This window comes from Mus pahari, chromosome 9 (assembly GCF_900095145.1).
Source record: "Mus pahari chromosome 9, PAHARI_EIJ_v1.1, whole genome shotgun sequence".
NCBI lineage: Eukaryota > Metazoa > Chordata > Mammalia > Rodentia > Muridae > Mus > Mus pahari.
Genome location: NC_034598.1, coordinates 75,937,258 through 75,950,398, shown reverse-complemented (window position 1 = coordinate 75,950,398; position 13,141 = coordinate 75,937,258).

Here is a 13,141-nt window from a genome sequence, read left to right as displayed (position 1 = left end):
TTTTTTTTGTTTTGTTTTGTTTTTTTCGAGACAAGATTTCTCCATATAGCCCTGGCTGTCCTGGAACTCACTTTGTAAACCAGGTTGGCCTTGAACTCAGAAATCTGCCTGCCTCTGCCTCCCGAATATTGGGATTAAAGGCGTGCGCCACCACTGCCTGGCTTCCTGAAACTCTTGACTGCGCTCTAAAAATCTCTCATCTACTTCCATGCAAGAGAAATGACCCATGTTCAAGGCCATCCAATCCAGAAAAGCACTCTTCTTATGATATTGATATTGCCTGTTTCCCAGGGAAAGAGGGAACATTTGACTCGAATTAATTTCCACTTACTGTTAGAACCAACCCCAAAGCCCCAGTGTGATCACAGCCTGGCTGACCCCTGCCAAGTTACAGACGTTGAAGTTGGCCAAGTGGCACTTGGAAATCGATGCCAGTGTCATAAGGATGGCATTGTTCAGTTCTCAGCCCTTTGTGGGAACCTGTCCTGAGAAGGATTTTACTTCAAAATTACGAGGTGAAAGGTTAAGATTACTACGGCTTCAGGAAAATAACCTTTGGAATTCAAGCTCTAGGGAGGGAACTGAGAGCAAATGTGGTTCCTTTCAGAAGTGCACTGAATGTAGGTCAACATTAAATGGTGCACGCCAAAGCCAGGGTTTACAGGAAACCTGGGTGGGGCTAGAGAAAGGAAAATCCAAGAGTGTGAAAAGACTGAGTAAGAAAAGGGAGGGACGGGCAAGGAAAGACTGACTGTCAATGCCTCTTGTTGAATGTTCGTCTTTTTCTTTCCCTATGTGTGGAATGCTGCAGCGGAATCCCAGGACACCCACATGCTGCACAATTGCCTTGTCACTAAGGCACATCTCCTAAGTGCTTGGCTTCTTGACTTCTCATTGCCCTCCCCCCCATCCCCTGGAGCGGCCAGCCCCTGTTCTCCACCCTCCATCCTAGAAGAGGAAGGGATTATACTCGTAGAACCATCTCCACGTCTCAGACCAGGTTGTCAGAGATCAAAAGCAATGCAGAGCTCCCTTGCTCCGCGTCCAGATTCTGAGGCTATTCTAGAGACCCTCCCACCCACTCGCCCCTTTGTGGGTGGGGCGATGCGATTGGGTCCCTGGAGGCCACTGGAAAGAGCCCAGAGGAGCTGAAGCAAGGTGGGGCGTGCCTTCGTCCTTCTATCAGGTGATTGGATGCTCTGAATGGAATACGAATGTGGTCTAGGACTGGTTGTGAAGGGAGAAGCCTTTCATATTACGTCGTCGTCCTATAGTCGGTGCCTATAGTCTCAAAGAGGAAAAGTAACCCTCTGCAGATAAAGTATACACACGGAGTGCAGCACACAGATGCAAGTCTGAGGGCAACTTGCAAGAAAGAGTCAATGCTCTCCTCAGTGTTGTAGCTATGAATTAGTTAACTGCTTTATGCTCCGGATGGTCACACATGCGTACCCCCCCCCCCAAGAACTCTCTGGATTCAAGAATGAAACACACACACACACACACACACACACACCACACCACACCACACACACCAGTTCATTTTGATATGCCTTGGCTGGCTCAAAGGCTGGGCATTTCTAATCCTTCCTGCGGCTAGCATACACTCCCCTCCGGTATTCTGGAGTTAACATCCTTTAAAACCTATATTTCACTGGGCAGTGGTGGCGCACGCCTTTAATCCCAGCACTCGGGAGGCAGAGGCAGGTGGATTTCTGAGTTCGAGGCTAGCCAGGTCTACAGAGTGAGTTCCACAGAGAAACCCTGTCTTGAAAAACCAAAAAAATATAAAATAAAATAAAATAAAATAAAACCTATATTTCATCTCTGCCACCCTAGAGCCAATCAAGGAAGTGGCTTCTAGGGCCACTTACCCAAATTCTTACATGGCTAGTCCATCCTACACTCCTCTCATGGTGATTTTCTGACTCCCGTTTTCCTTCTCCCCCCTGTGTCCCCTCCACCCCCCAACCTGGAAGACTTGCCTCTAGCTCTCCACCTATCCATTGGCTGTTGGCTCTTTAGTGATCAATCAAAAACCAGTTGGGACAAGGACCTTCAAGTTTGGACATACAGATTCCCAATTGGGGGGGCCAAATCAAGACAAAGCATTAGAACCAAATCCCAACACAGTGTGATCTGGGGAACGAAGTCAGGTCATTGATCCTAGCAGTAAACGGCTTTACCCTCTGAGCCATTTTAAACCGTTTATAAACATATGTGGCTTATAAATTCAGCCACCAGGAGCCTATTGTGAAGTGAAGCGTTATATAGACTTATTTAACCCAGGACTCACAAGAGGTTTCCTATTTCTGTCTTTGTGAAATATATTACTATTTTTTTTAGGAGCAGAGTGGATTGTCATCATTATACCTTCATGGGAAAGCGGCAAGAGATCCTGGGATGAGAAAGTGAGAAGAAAGCAAGGACAGGAAGTAGACTTTCCTTCCTCCCAGGCCCACTGCTGAGCTGTGATACTGGCTTGGAGGGTGGCCTGCCATGCTGGAACTCACACTGCCTCCGCACCCCCCCTCCCCCCAGAGCCTTAGTCTGGCTCAGTGAGATCTGCAGATGGCAATGATATGGATAGGTGTCTGAGACGGAGGTGTTATCATACAATCTACTCAGCTATACTTTTGTGCCGGTCTCTCTCTGTGGATTTTATGCCGCGGGTTTTCTGAACACAGTGAGTAAGCTCTTTATATCACTGGTTCAGTCACTTAAATACCTGTGATTAAGATACTTGTGTTTAATAGCCACCTGTGGTGTCACACATCTCCCACCCCAGCATTTGGGAGACAGAGGCAGGCAGATCTCTGAGTTCAAGGCCAGCCTAGTATACAAAGTAAGTTCCAGGACAGCCAGGGCTACACAGAAACAACAGAAACAAAAGATACAATTATTTGCTTGGTGGTGGCTGGAAGCAAATATGCCTTTGATCTCAGCACTTGGAAGGCAGAGGAAGCCAATTCTCTAAGTTCAAAGCCAGCTTGGGATACAAAGAGAGTTCCAGGACAGCCAGGGCTACAAGGAGATACCTTACTTCAAAACACCAAGCCAAACTAAGCCAAACGAAATTACACTTAATAGTTCTATTCCCTTTTCTTTCTATTTTTAAATTCCAAATGTACAAAATAATAATGAAAAATAATACAAAGGATTGCTATATACCTTTTACCCAACTCACCCCCACGCTTCCAAGGCTAAGGTTTTTGTCAGCATTGATTGATCACCATTAAGGATCTGTCCATCATCATCATCATCATCATCATCATCATCATCATCATCATCATCATCATCATCCTGAGACAACTGAAAATTAGAGACATGGTGTTTCGGGTCACTGGAACAGTTGATATGAATTTCTAATCGATAAGGACATTCTAAATAACCATAATTCAGTTATGAAAGCAAAAAGTTCAGGCTCGATGTTAAATAGCTTCTCCAGCAACATAATAAATGGAATTGAACTGAATTTGTAATAAAAAAGGCAGGCTTATTGGGGCTGCGTCCAGAGTGGCTTCATGGACCTCACAGGAGTAAGAATCAGTGAACACGCAAGGCCAGGCTTCTTAAAGGGGAGTGGAGGGGGTGGAGTTGTGACGTTATGCTGAGGTATTGGGTTATAGCCTTATTTGGTGAGTTCAGGGCCCTGTAGGTGGGTCTTAGGTCCAGCGGTCACTTTGGACTCCGGAACTATGAGCTGGCTTTGCCCAGTGGTCTGTGAGGCTTTTGCACGCGTGGGCTTCTGTCAGAAGATATGACAGGGACCTCTTGGCCTAGGCCATCTTGCCTTTGTCCCCAAACCTAGGCTTAACAGATGTGGCTCCGTTGGTAGGTTGCCTGCCCCACATGAACCAGGTGGGGTGCCACGCGGATAATCCCAGCAACTGGGAGGCAGAGGCTCAAGTGCTCAGGGTTGTCCTGCGCTACAAAGTGAGTTAAAAGCCAAAAGCAAGTCAACAAGCACAGGAAGTTGATACTTGCACGGTATCGCCGTTTAACCCGCCCATTTCGTTCAGATTGGTGTTGAGACACGCAGAAAAATGAGCTTCCCTTCTGTTTCTGGGATGCCGTCTGAGACTCTGGGTTACATTTGCTTGTGATGTCTCTTCAGCCAGTGATGGTTCTAGAGTAGTTTTACTTCCACCACCTCTGTACTTTCAAAGACTTGACCCATTAATTGGTAGGATTTGGGTTTGTGTGATATGTCCCTTTGATGGATATGTGCATTTGGCCAGGTATGTGTTAAATGTCACATGTTTCTTCAGAATGTCATACCAGGGAATATGCAAGGTCAATTTGTCCCAGTATCGGTGATATTTACTTTCCTCTCTCAACAAAACCAAGCAGATATGCTTAACACAATAAAGTAGAAGAGGTTAAATGTCACCACTTCAGTATAATAGTCGTCCTTGCCCCAGCCCTGTACAGGAACAACGACAACACAAATACACCCCAAGAAAGTACAGGACTGAAGTGACCAGACTTCCTCAGTGTCATAAGGTACTTGATTAGTAATGCAAAGAAAAATACAAATTTTTTCTTCTCTCCTAATAGACAAGGGTGTGTTATGACTGTGCGACTGACACATTCAGGAAGTACCACGTGTACCACGTTCGCTGTTAAATTTTATAATGCTGTTGTGCAATGTCAAACCTTGAGTTTACTATGGGCCATGTGTCTACTGCCTCTTCTCATTGATCCGCCCTGCTTATTGCAGCTATGCCTCACCCTGACCCTAGATGAGGTTTAACTTCAGATGTGCCCAGTGGAATCCACACATTAGTAACACTTAAGAGGGCACCAGGGAGAGATTTGCATGGTGCTGTAACTGTGAATTCTGGGAGGGAGCTGTTTCCAATGGAAGTGGCTAACCAGAAGCAAGCCCATGGCCTCCAGCAGACCCCAAGACTCCTGTGGAAGGGGCTGCACCAGAAACAATGGAGTAGAGCCTCGGGAACCAAGTGATTTAAAAGAGAGACAGTTAAGAGCTGTCTAAAGCAAAATCAGAGGTGATTCAGATTTTCAACTTAAATTATGAAACATAAAAATCAATAAAAGCAAAATCCACGTCACTTATCCTTTATTTGTTTAGCGAATCATTGTTTGATGCTTTTTATTTTCGTTTTTGTTCTTTGAAAGGGGCGGGGTGTTTTGTTTTGTTTTGTTTTGTTTTTTTCAAGACAGGGTTTTTCCATATAGCACAGGCTGTCCTGGAACTCACTCTGTACACCAGACTTGCCTCAGACTAAGAAGTCTGCCTGCCTCTGCCTTCTGAGTGCTGGGATTAAAGGTGTGAGCCACCATGGTTCAGTTTGGTTTTGTTGTTTTAAGGCAGAGTCTCATATTGTCAAGGCAGGCTTCAAATTTTCCAGGTAACTCCTGATCCTCTTACCTCTGCCTCCCAAACACTGGAGTTCTAAGCACATGCTACCGATTCTGGTTTTATATCTAATTCATATTCTACACAATTGTCCACCGCATTCCACATGCGGTGGTGACTGGTGAAGAGAAAATTATGATGCTCTTTCCAGTAAATTATGGTAGGTGTGATTTGATTAAAAGCAGTTGGGTGTTGAAATTCAATCATAAACCTTCAATCATAAACAAACCTGGGAGCCCCATGTCAGCAATAGCCAGACCCAGCCAGTCACAATTGCAAGCTGCTCAATCCTGGCCACTACTCGCACCTTCGTACACCTTCCAGCAGAAGCCCAGGGAGAACCAGACCCCCTTCTCATACACACCACAGGATTTGCAGGCAATGTTTGAGTTGGATCTAGAAAAAGGAAAATCTGTAGACTCCAGGAACCCAGGCTTATGAGCTACCAGACCTGAGTGGGCACGGAATGTCAGGCTCAGTCAGTTCCTAACATTGTCCCTGAGGGGGCTTTGGGTCTTGCCCTGCCTCCCCCTGCCCCCCTACCGGGCCAAAACACCATCTCTAATGTTCTCTTTATTAATACTACTTTCAGGAGTTAGCTCCAGTAAGTCCGTTCCATATGCTAAAATAATCTAGTGCAAAAGTCGACTTTGAGCTGGTCACCTTAGACATTAATGACTCACCCCTTGAGTTGATAATTTGAAGGCTGAAACACAGGAGCAAGACATGGAATGTTTTCATTTGATTTTTAAAATTGATAAAAACAGAATACACAAATGAAAAATAAAAAGCTTGTAGCCTGGAAGGCTAAGATATCACTTCAGTCTCCTTTATTTGGATTTGGTTTTTGGTTGTTTCACACAGGATCTCTCTATGTAGCCCTGCCTGTCCTGGAACTCTCTATATAGGCTGGCCTCGAACTCACAGAGATGCACCTGCCTTTGCCTCCTGAATGCTGGCATTAAAGGTGTGTGCAGTCCACCTACTTGAATGGACAAGCCAAAATATAGAATTTTACACACATGCATGCACACATGTGGGCACACACACACACATACGTACACACATACCCACTTACCCATTCCAATTAATAATTTAGTATTGCAGGCAGAAAATTAACAATACTGATGATACGAATCATTTCTCTAAATCCAGGGATGGTTTCTAAGAGTTCTTTATAATACCAATATATTTTCACTTTTATTTGCAAAATCTTGGCTTTCTCAGTCTACTAGACACTTTCAGTGTAGGAAAAAATACCTTAACAAGGTGGGTGAGCAAGGGCTACTTTTGGCTTTTTGAGTCAGAGTCTCCCTCTTCAGCCCAGGCTGGCTTCAGACTCATAGTAATCCTCCTGCTTCAGCTTCAAAGTGCTGGAGTCATAAGGGTGCTATATATTCCATGACATATGTCATATATATAATCCATACATTGCATAGTATTTCTTTTGCCAGCGTGGTTTTAGTGACACTTGTGCAGCTGTTAAAGCTATGGCTTTACCAGGCTGCTTTGACCTTCCGGAAGCTCAAAAGAAGCACGAGAGGGGCTTTAGGCATCTCCAGAATTCCCAAAATAGAGGAGCCACATGCCATAGAAACAGAAGATTTAGAAGATTTTCTTTTTTTTTTTNTTCTTTTTTTTTTTTTTTTTTTTTTTTTTTTTTTTTTTTTTTTTTTTTTTTTTTTTGGTTTTTTTTCGAGACAGGGTTTCTCTGTGCAGCCCTGGCTGTCCTGGAATTCACTCTGTAGACCAGGCTGGCCTCCAACTCAGAAATCCGCCTGCCTCTGCCTCCCGAGTGCTGGGATTAAAGGCCTGCGCCACCAGGCCCGGCTGAAGATTTTCTAAGTGTTGTCTCATTACACATGTCCATTCTGTTCATCAGAGACAAATGCAGTCACCAAAAAAAGAAAAAGAAGAAAAGAAAGAAAGTAAAGTGTGGGCACGCCATCATCCATGCTAGGAAACAGGGACACGTGTAAACACAGAGACACTTAATAAATGTAAAAGTGGGGTGCACGCCTTTAACCCCAGCATTCAGGAGGCAGAGGCAGGCGGGTGTCTAAGTTGGAGGCCAGCCTGGTCTGCAGAGTGCGTCCCAGGACAGCCATAGTTAAACAGAGAAACCCTGTGGGGGGCAGGGGAGGGGGGAGTACAAAAACAAACAAAAAAGTTTCTTTCTCTTCTAAGCATATGGTCAATTTTCTCTCCTTTTCTTTTAGACTGAAGACTGAGCCAGGGCCCTGTGTGCTGGGCAAGTGCTCTGTCCCTGAGCTTCAGAGCTGTGTCCTTTTTAGTTTTTGAGACAGGTTTTACTAGGGTGTCCTGGCTGGCCTTACCCTCAACTCTGTAGCTCAGATAAGCCTCAAAGCTGTCATCTTGCCTTGGCCTCCCGAGTGGCTGGGCTTATAGGCCCATGACCACAGCCTTTCACCTTACCATGCCCACAACATGTGGTGGCGAGCCTGCACTGATGAACTCACCAACTGACAGGGTCAAGTGTTCCAAACCTAGCCTACTGTGAAAAATGCTGCCGGTGAGCAACTTGGCAAAGGACCTTGATTATTTCCTTAAGAAAAATCCCCAGATGTAGCAATGCCTAGTGAAAGTTCGTGCCTATTTTTCTTTCTCTTTCTCCTTTTCTTTTTTTTTCCCCCTGCCTTGTACTGAATAATATGTTTCCCTCTTTCCTATTTCCCAGTAATCATATCATATTTCCTTAGGCAACTCCTCCTGCTTGTCCAGTCTTCCCGCTCTCAGCTGATAGCAGGGCTTCCTATTTCTATGAGAAAATAGATGTTACTGGAAGTTTCCACAACCCACTTTCCACTCTCTGCGGCCATGTCCTTAACCCAGTTCCCTGGAGGCAGAAGAGCTGGCTTCTCTTTGGTTCTGACCCTGTTCCCCTAGCCTGTCCAATCACACTGCTCTGTTGAATTTCTTTTATGTCTTCTCCATTACCAGTTTCCTCCTGCCTGTATTTCCGGTGGGTCATTTTCTTTCTTTCTTTCTTTCTTTCTTTCTTTCTTTCTTTCTTTCTTTCTTTTTGTTTTTGTTTTTTTGAGACAGTGTTTCTCTGTGTAGCCCTGGCTGTCCTGGAACTCACTTTGTAGACCAGGCTGGCCTCGAACTCAGAAATCCGCCTGCCTCTGCCTCCCGAGTGCTGGGATTAAAGGCGTGCGCCACCACGCCCGGCCTCCGGTGGGTCATTTTCATTCGCCTCCCAACAACTCTTATTTCTTCCTTCCTTAAAAGAAATGGGTAGACAGTTTCCTACTGTTGCTCCCATTTCCACCTGCAGAGCTAGGATTCATTCTTCTCTGCTAGCGAAACTCGGAGAAGGAGAGGTCTCTGGTCACTGCTCACCCGTATCTCCCATCCATTGTAGAAAGAATCTCTTAGAAACATCACCTGTCAATCAAAAAGCCTATGGCCAGTGAGCTGAGGCAGGAAACCGGAGATGGGACACTGGCAGGAAGAGAGTGGATTCTGGGAACTAGAGAATAAAAGGAGAAGCAGGGAGACCAGAGGAGAGAGATTTGAGCGAATAGCTAAGGTGGACCCTGAGAAGACATGAAGAAAGAAGCAGGCAGGGACTGAAGAGAGGTAACTAAGTGAATAGTTTAAATGGATTAAATAAGTTTTGAGCTAGTCAGATAATGAGCCAAACCTTTTGGCGTGGGCGTTTATTAATAAATAGTCTCAGACAGCTCCCCGGAGGCAGAGGCCAGCCTGGTCTACAAAGTGAATTCCAGGACAGCCAGGGCTATACAGAGAAACCTTGTCTCAAAAAAAAAAAAAAAAAAAAAAAACCAAACCAAACCAAACAAACAACAACAACAACAACAAACAAAAAAATTAGTCTCAGAGTCATTATTTTGGGAGCAGGGGCTGAAAGAATGGAATATCACTTTTCAGTGTTGAACATGCAAGGAATGGTCTCTACCAATTACCGTATATCCCATCCCAGGATCTTGGTTTTAATATCATACTTATATTCCTGAGCTGCATAGCCCAACCTTCATTTGCTGCAGTTCTTTTCCCTGTGTCTTTGGAGAAGTCCGACTAGATATAATTTTAAAAGCCACTTTCAGGTTATTTTTTTAATGTGTATTATCATTTACACTCTGCATATGCATCCACACACATGCATTTAAATAGCCTTGCAAAAATATGCCATCGAGTCTTGCAATCAGTCTGTGATAGTGATATTTTGCTCCCTTTGATAGCAGTCTTGACTTTATCAGGCTCCTGAATTTTTCCTGTCTTCCTAACTACTTGTCTGAATATACACATGTGTTCTTCTTTAACAATGGTAGGAATTCAAAATTAAGGGGGAAAAAAATCTCTCCTGGGCAGTAAATGACTTGACATGTTTACTAGAGAAAGCTTCCAGACTTCCAAAGGCAGGTTGCTAAAACTAAGCAAGCCTAGTGCTTAGAATTTGGATTTGTGAATTAGCCAACAGTGGATACAGGCTGCCATTTGCTAGGGGATGGAGATGCCCTCAGCTAGCTCTGTACAGCATGACTTCAGGGCTGCCAGGAGAAAATAGCCACCAGACAGGGTTAGCTGAGTGAACTGAACTTTAGCAATCGTGTGTTAAGATATTTTCTTCCTCCGCCACTACCCTTCTCCCCCAGAGTTAGCCATTCGTCCAAAGCTAGCAAATTCACAATAATCAGATTTTGGATGATCCTATGGGGGCGTTTCTGTGATGGACAAATGGGGCAGGCGGCAGTGTGGGTGGGGTGTGAAGGGGGTGGGGTGTGGAGACAGGGGAACTTTGGGAGTGGGGGTGTTATACAAGCCATTTGTTCACGTGAAACCATCAGGCATGTCAGAAGAGTCTGCTGACGGCTCTGGAGAGGATGGTTGGGAGGAAAACAGACAGCTAAGCTCTGCAGTGATTACATCACGTGTGAAACTGAGCATCTGCCTCCGTATCTTCCGGGGCTGGCCTCGGCCATGCTGTCTACTCACTTGGAGCCCTGTGGTGTTTGCCGTGGGATTTATGTTTTTCAGTCTCATCTTTCATCTTGATTGCACTATTTTAAACATTTCTTAAACTTGAAACCTCATTTTTTTTTCCCCAGCAAGAAAGACCACAGAGACCTATAGGATGCTAACAAAGATCAAGGCCCTGTTGTCCTGTAGGCCTTTTGCAAACAAAGCTCAAAGGCCTTGAATCTCAGCTGGGCACACATAAGCGACACCTTTCCACCCCTGTCCCTAAGTGTGGCTTCGTTAACCCTCTTGGAGATGAGTGAGGCCTTTGCTCAAGGTTCAAGGTAGAATTATAATAATAAATTTAAACTTTATTGTGTGTGTGTGTGTGTGTGTGTGTGTGTGTTTCTTTCAAACAGGGGCTACAGAAATAGCTTAACAGTTAAGAACACTGGCTGCTCTTCCAGAGGGCCCAGGGTTCAATTCCCATCATCCACATGGCAGTGGTGTGAAGTTCCAGTTCTAGGGGATCCGTGACATGCTCACACGGACATACATGCAGGCAAAACATCAATGCATGTGAAATCAAATAAATTAATTTTTAAAAAATTGTTTTTTTTAAAACAAAAACAAAAATAAAAACCCTGCAAACAAAGATCCCCAAAGTCTTCCCATGTCAATGAACTCCTATAGAGTTAGCATAGCCAGCCATTCCGAAGCTGAAGCGCGTCACAGTGGGTTTTACTTGTTCACTAGGTACACATACCTACCACCAAAAATAAAAAATCCACAATAGGGTTACAACTAGAGAAACAGTTGGCTCATTTCCCGCTCTCAGTCTTCTTCATCCACTAGCATTTAGCCTTTCTTTCTTTCTTTCTTTCTTTCTTTCTTTCTTTCTTTCTTTCTTTCTTTCTTTCTTTCTTTCTTTCTTTCTTTCTTTCTTTCGAGACAGAATTTCTCTGTGTAGCCCTGGCTGTCCTGGATCTCCCTTTATAGTCCAGGCTGGTCTCGAACTCACAGAGGTCTACCTGCCTCTGGCTCCAGAGTGCTGGGATTAAAGGTGTACGCTACCATTGCCTGGCTTACATTTAGCCTTTTGATTATCATACCCATGGGTATATCATTTACATATATACATGGGTATATCATTTATATATATATATATATATGGCTAGTTTCTACATATGGTAGAAAAATGTGAGCTTTTTGAGATGGTGTGAACTCATTCAATATTATATGTTCTAAGATCGTCCATTCTCGGTAGGGGGTCAGTCTGGTGCTGCTATGTATCCAAATGCTAAATACTGACCCCAAGATCTGGATGCTCAGATGAGACTATGGAAACCCTGTCCCCTCCCCAGACCCCCCACCCCTAAGTTATCACTGATTGGTTAATAAAGATGACTGCAGCCTAGACTGGGCAAAAGAGAGGAGTGGAGCAAAGGTACTGGGGCTTGAGGTCTGAGATTGGGATCAGGAGGAGGAGGAGGAAGAAAGGAAGTAAGTCATCCTGAAGTCGTGTGGATCATGAGCCCATGGCCACTAGGGCTGGCCTGATGGAGTAGGAACAGCCCAGGCAGAGTATGGTAAAAGAAAAAGATCCAGCCAGCCTGATACTGCTTGTATTAGGGAAATATTACTTGATTCTTGAGTTATCAGTGTCTGTTCAAATTTTGGACTCAGAGTGGCTCAATCAGTCTCTACCAGGGTCTTGTGGTTCTGGGTCCATCAGTCTAAACTGTTACACAGAGATGGATGATCTTCTGTCTCTCGTTCCTTCTTCGAGTGTCTGCTCCTTAGAGTAGAGACTCTCATCATGTTTGTCTTTGTATCTCAAGCACACTAAGGCTATAGTAGGCAATTAATTATACTCTTTTAAGAAGTAGATTCATTGTGCTGTAGACCATTAGAAATAGGCACATCCAACTTAACCTTTGTCTGGCCTTGTGATCTTGGGCAGATCACAATCCCACCACTTTTACTTCGTCTACTTGAGAAGTGGAAGATGGGGTAGTTTTGAACACCCTGTCTCTGTCTGCAGGATGCGTTTATCCCGACAATTTCAGGTCTTCCCAAACTTTCCCTGTTTGGGGTTTGATGATATCAATGAAGTCCCTGAAAGAGGGCTGGTATTTTGCAACAGATTAAAGGAGTGTTTTCAACAAAACCATAAAGTCATCTGTAAAACCCACCCTTGGCTGGATAATCACTTTGAACTTGGATTTATCCACGACTGTGCTTCAAAAGGCATTCAGAAGGTATTCTCCCCCGTGATGTTCCCCTGGTTGGGAAATTCAAGCATCGTCCTGTAATTATCTCAACATATGTTAGGAAATAACCCCGCTGCTTCTGGTTCCATCCCTTCTGTCTTCAAAGGTGGGAAAGGCCACTGAAGTCTGGGAAGGCATTCAGGTGTTCCTAGCATCCCATGATGGGACAGAGAGGGAAGAAAAATTGAGAAAGAGCGAAGGCAGTTTACTGAAGGCACAGAAACAAGTATGAATTGGGCACCTACCTATTCGAAGCAGTCCGTGGTGGGGAAACCATCATGGCTGCCAAGGCCTCTCTGTCTTCGGTGAGTTCTCCCAGAACCTTCCAGAAAGGAAACCATGAACAAGAAAATAACTTGAGTGGGTCATATAGTAACTATCAAGACAGTAAGGACATGATATTTTCCAAAAGTGTTCACATCCATCTAAGATGATTGAAAGTGATGCCTTGGCCTGGTTACTAAGGCTAAGAAGTCTCTGCTTGTGTCCTCCGGCTCCAGTGATACAGCCTTGAGCTTAAGTAGATTCTACTCAAGCA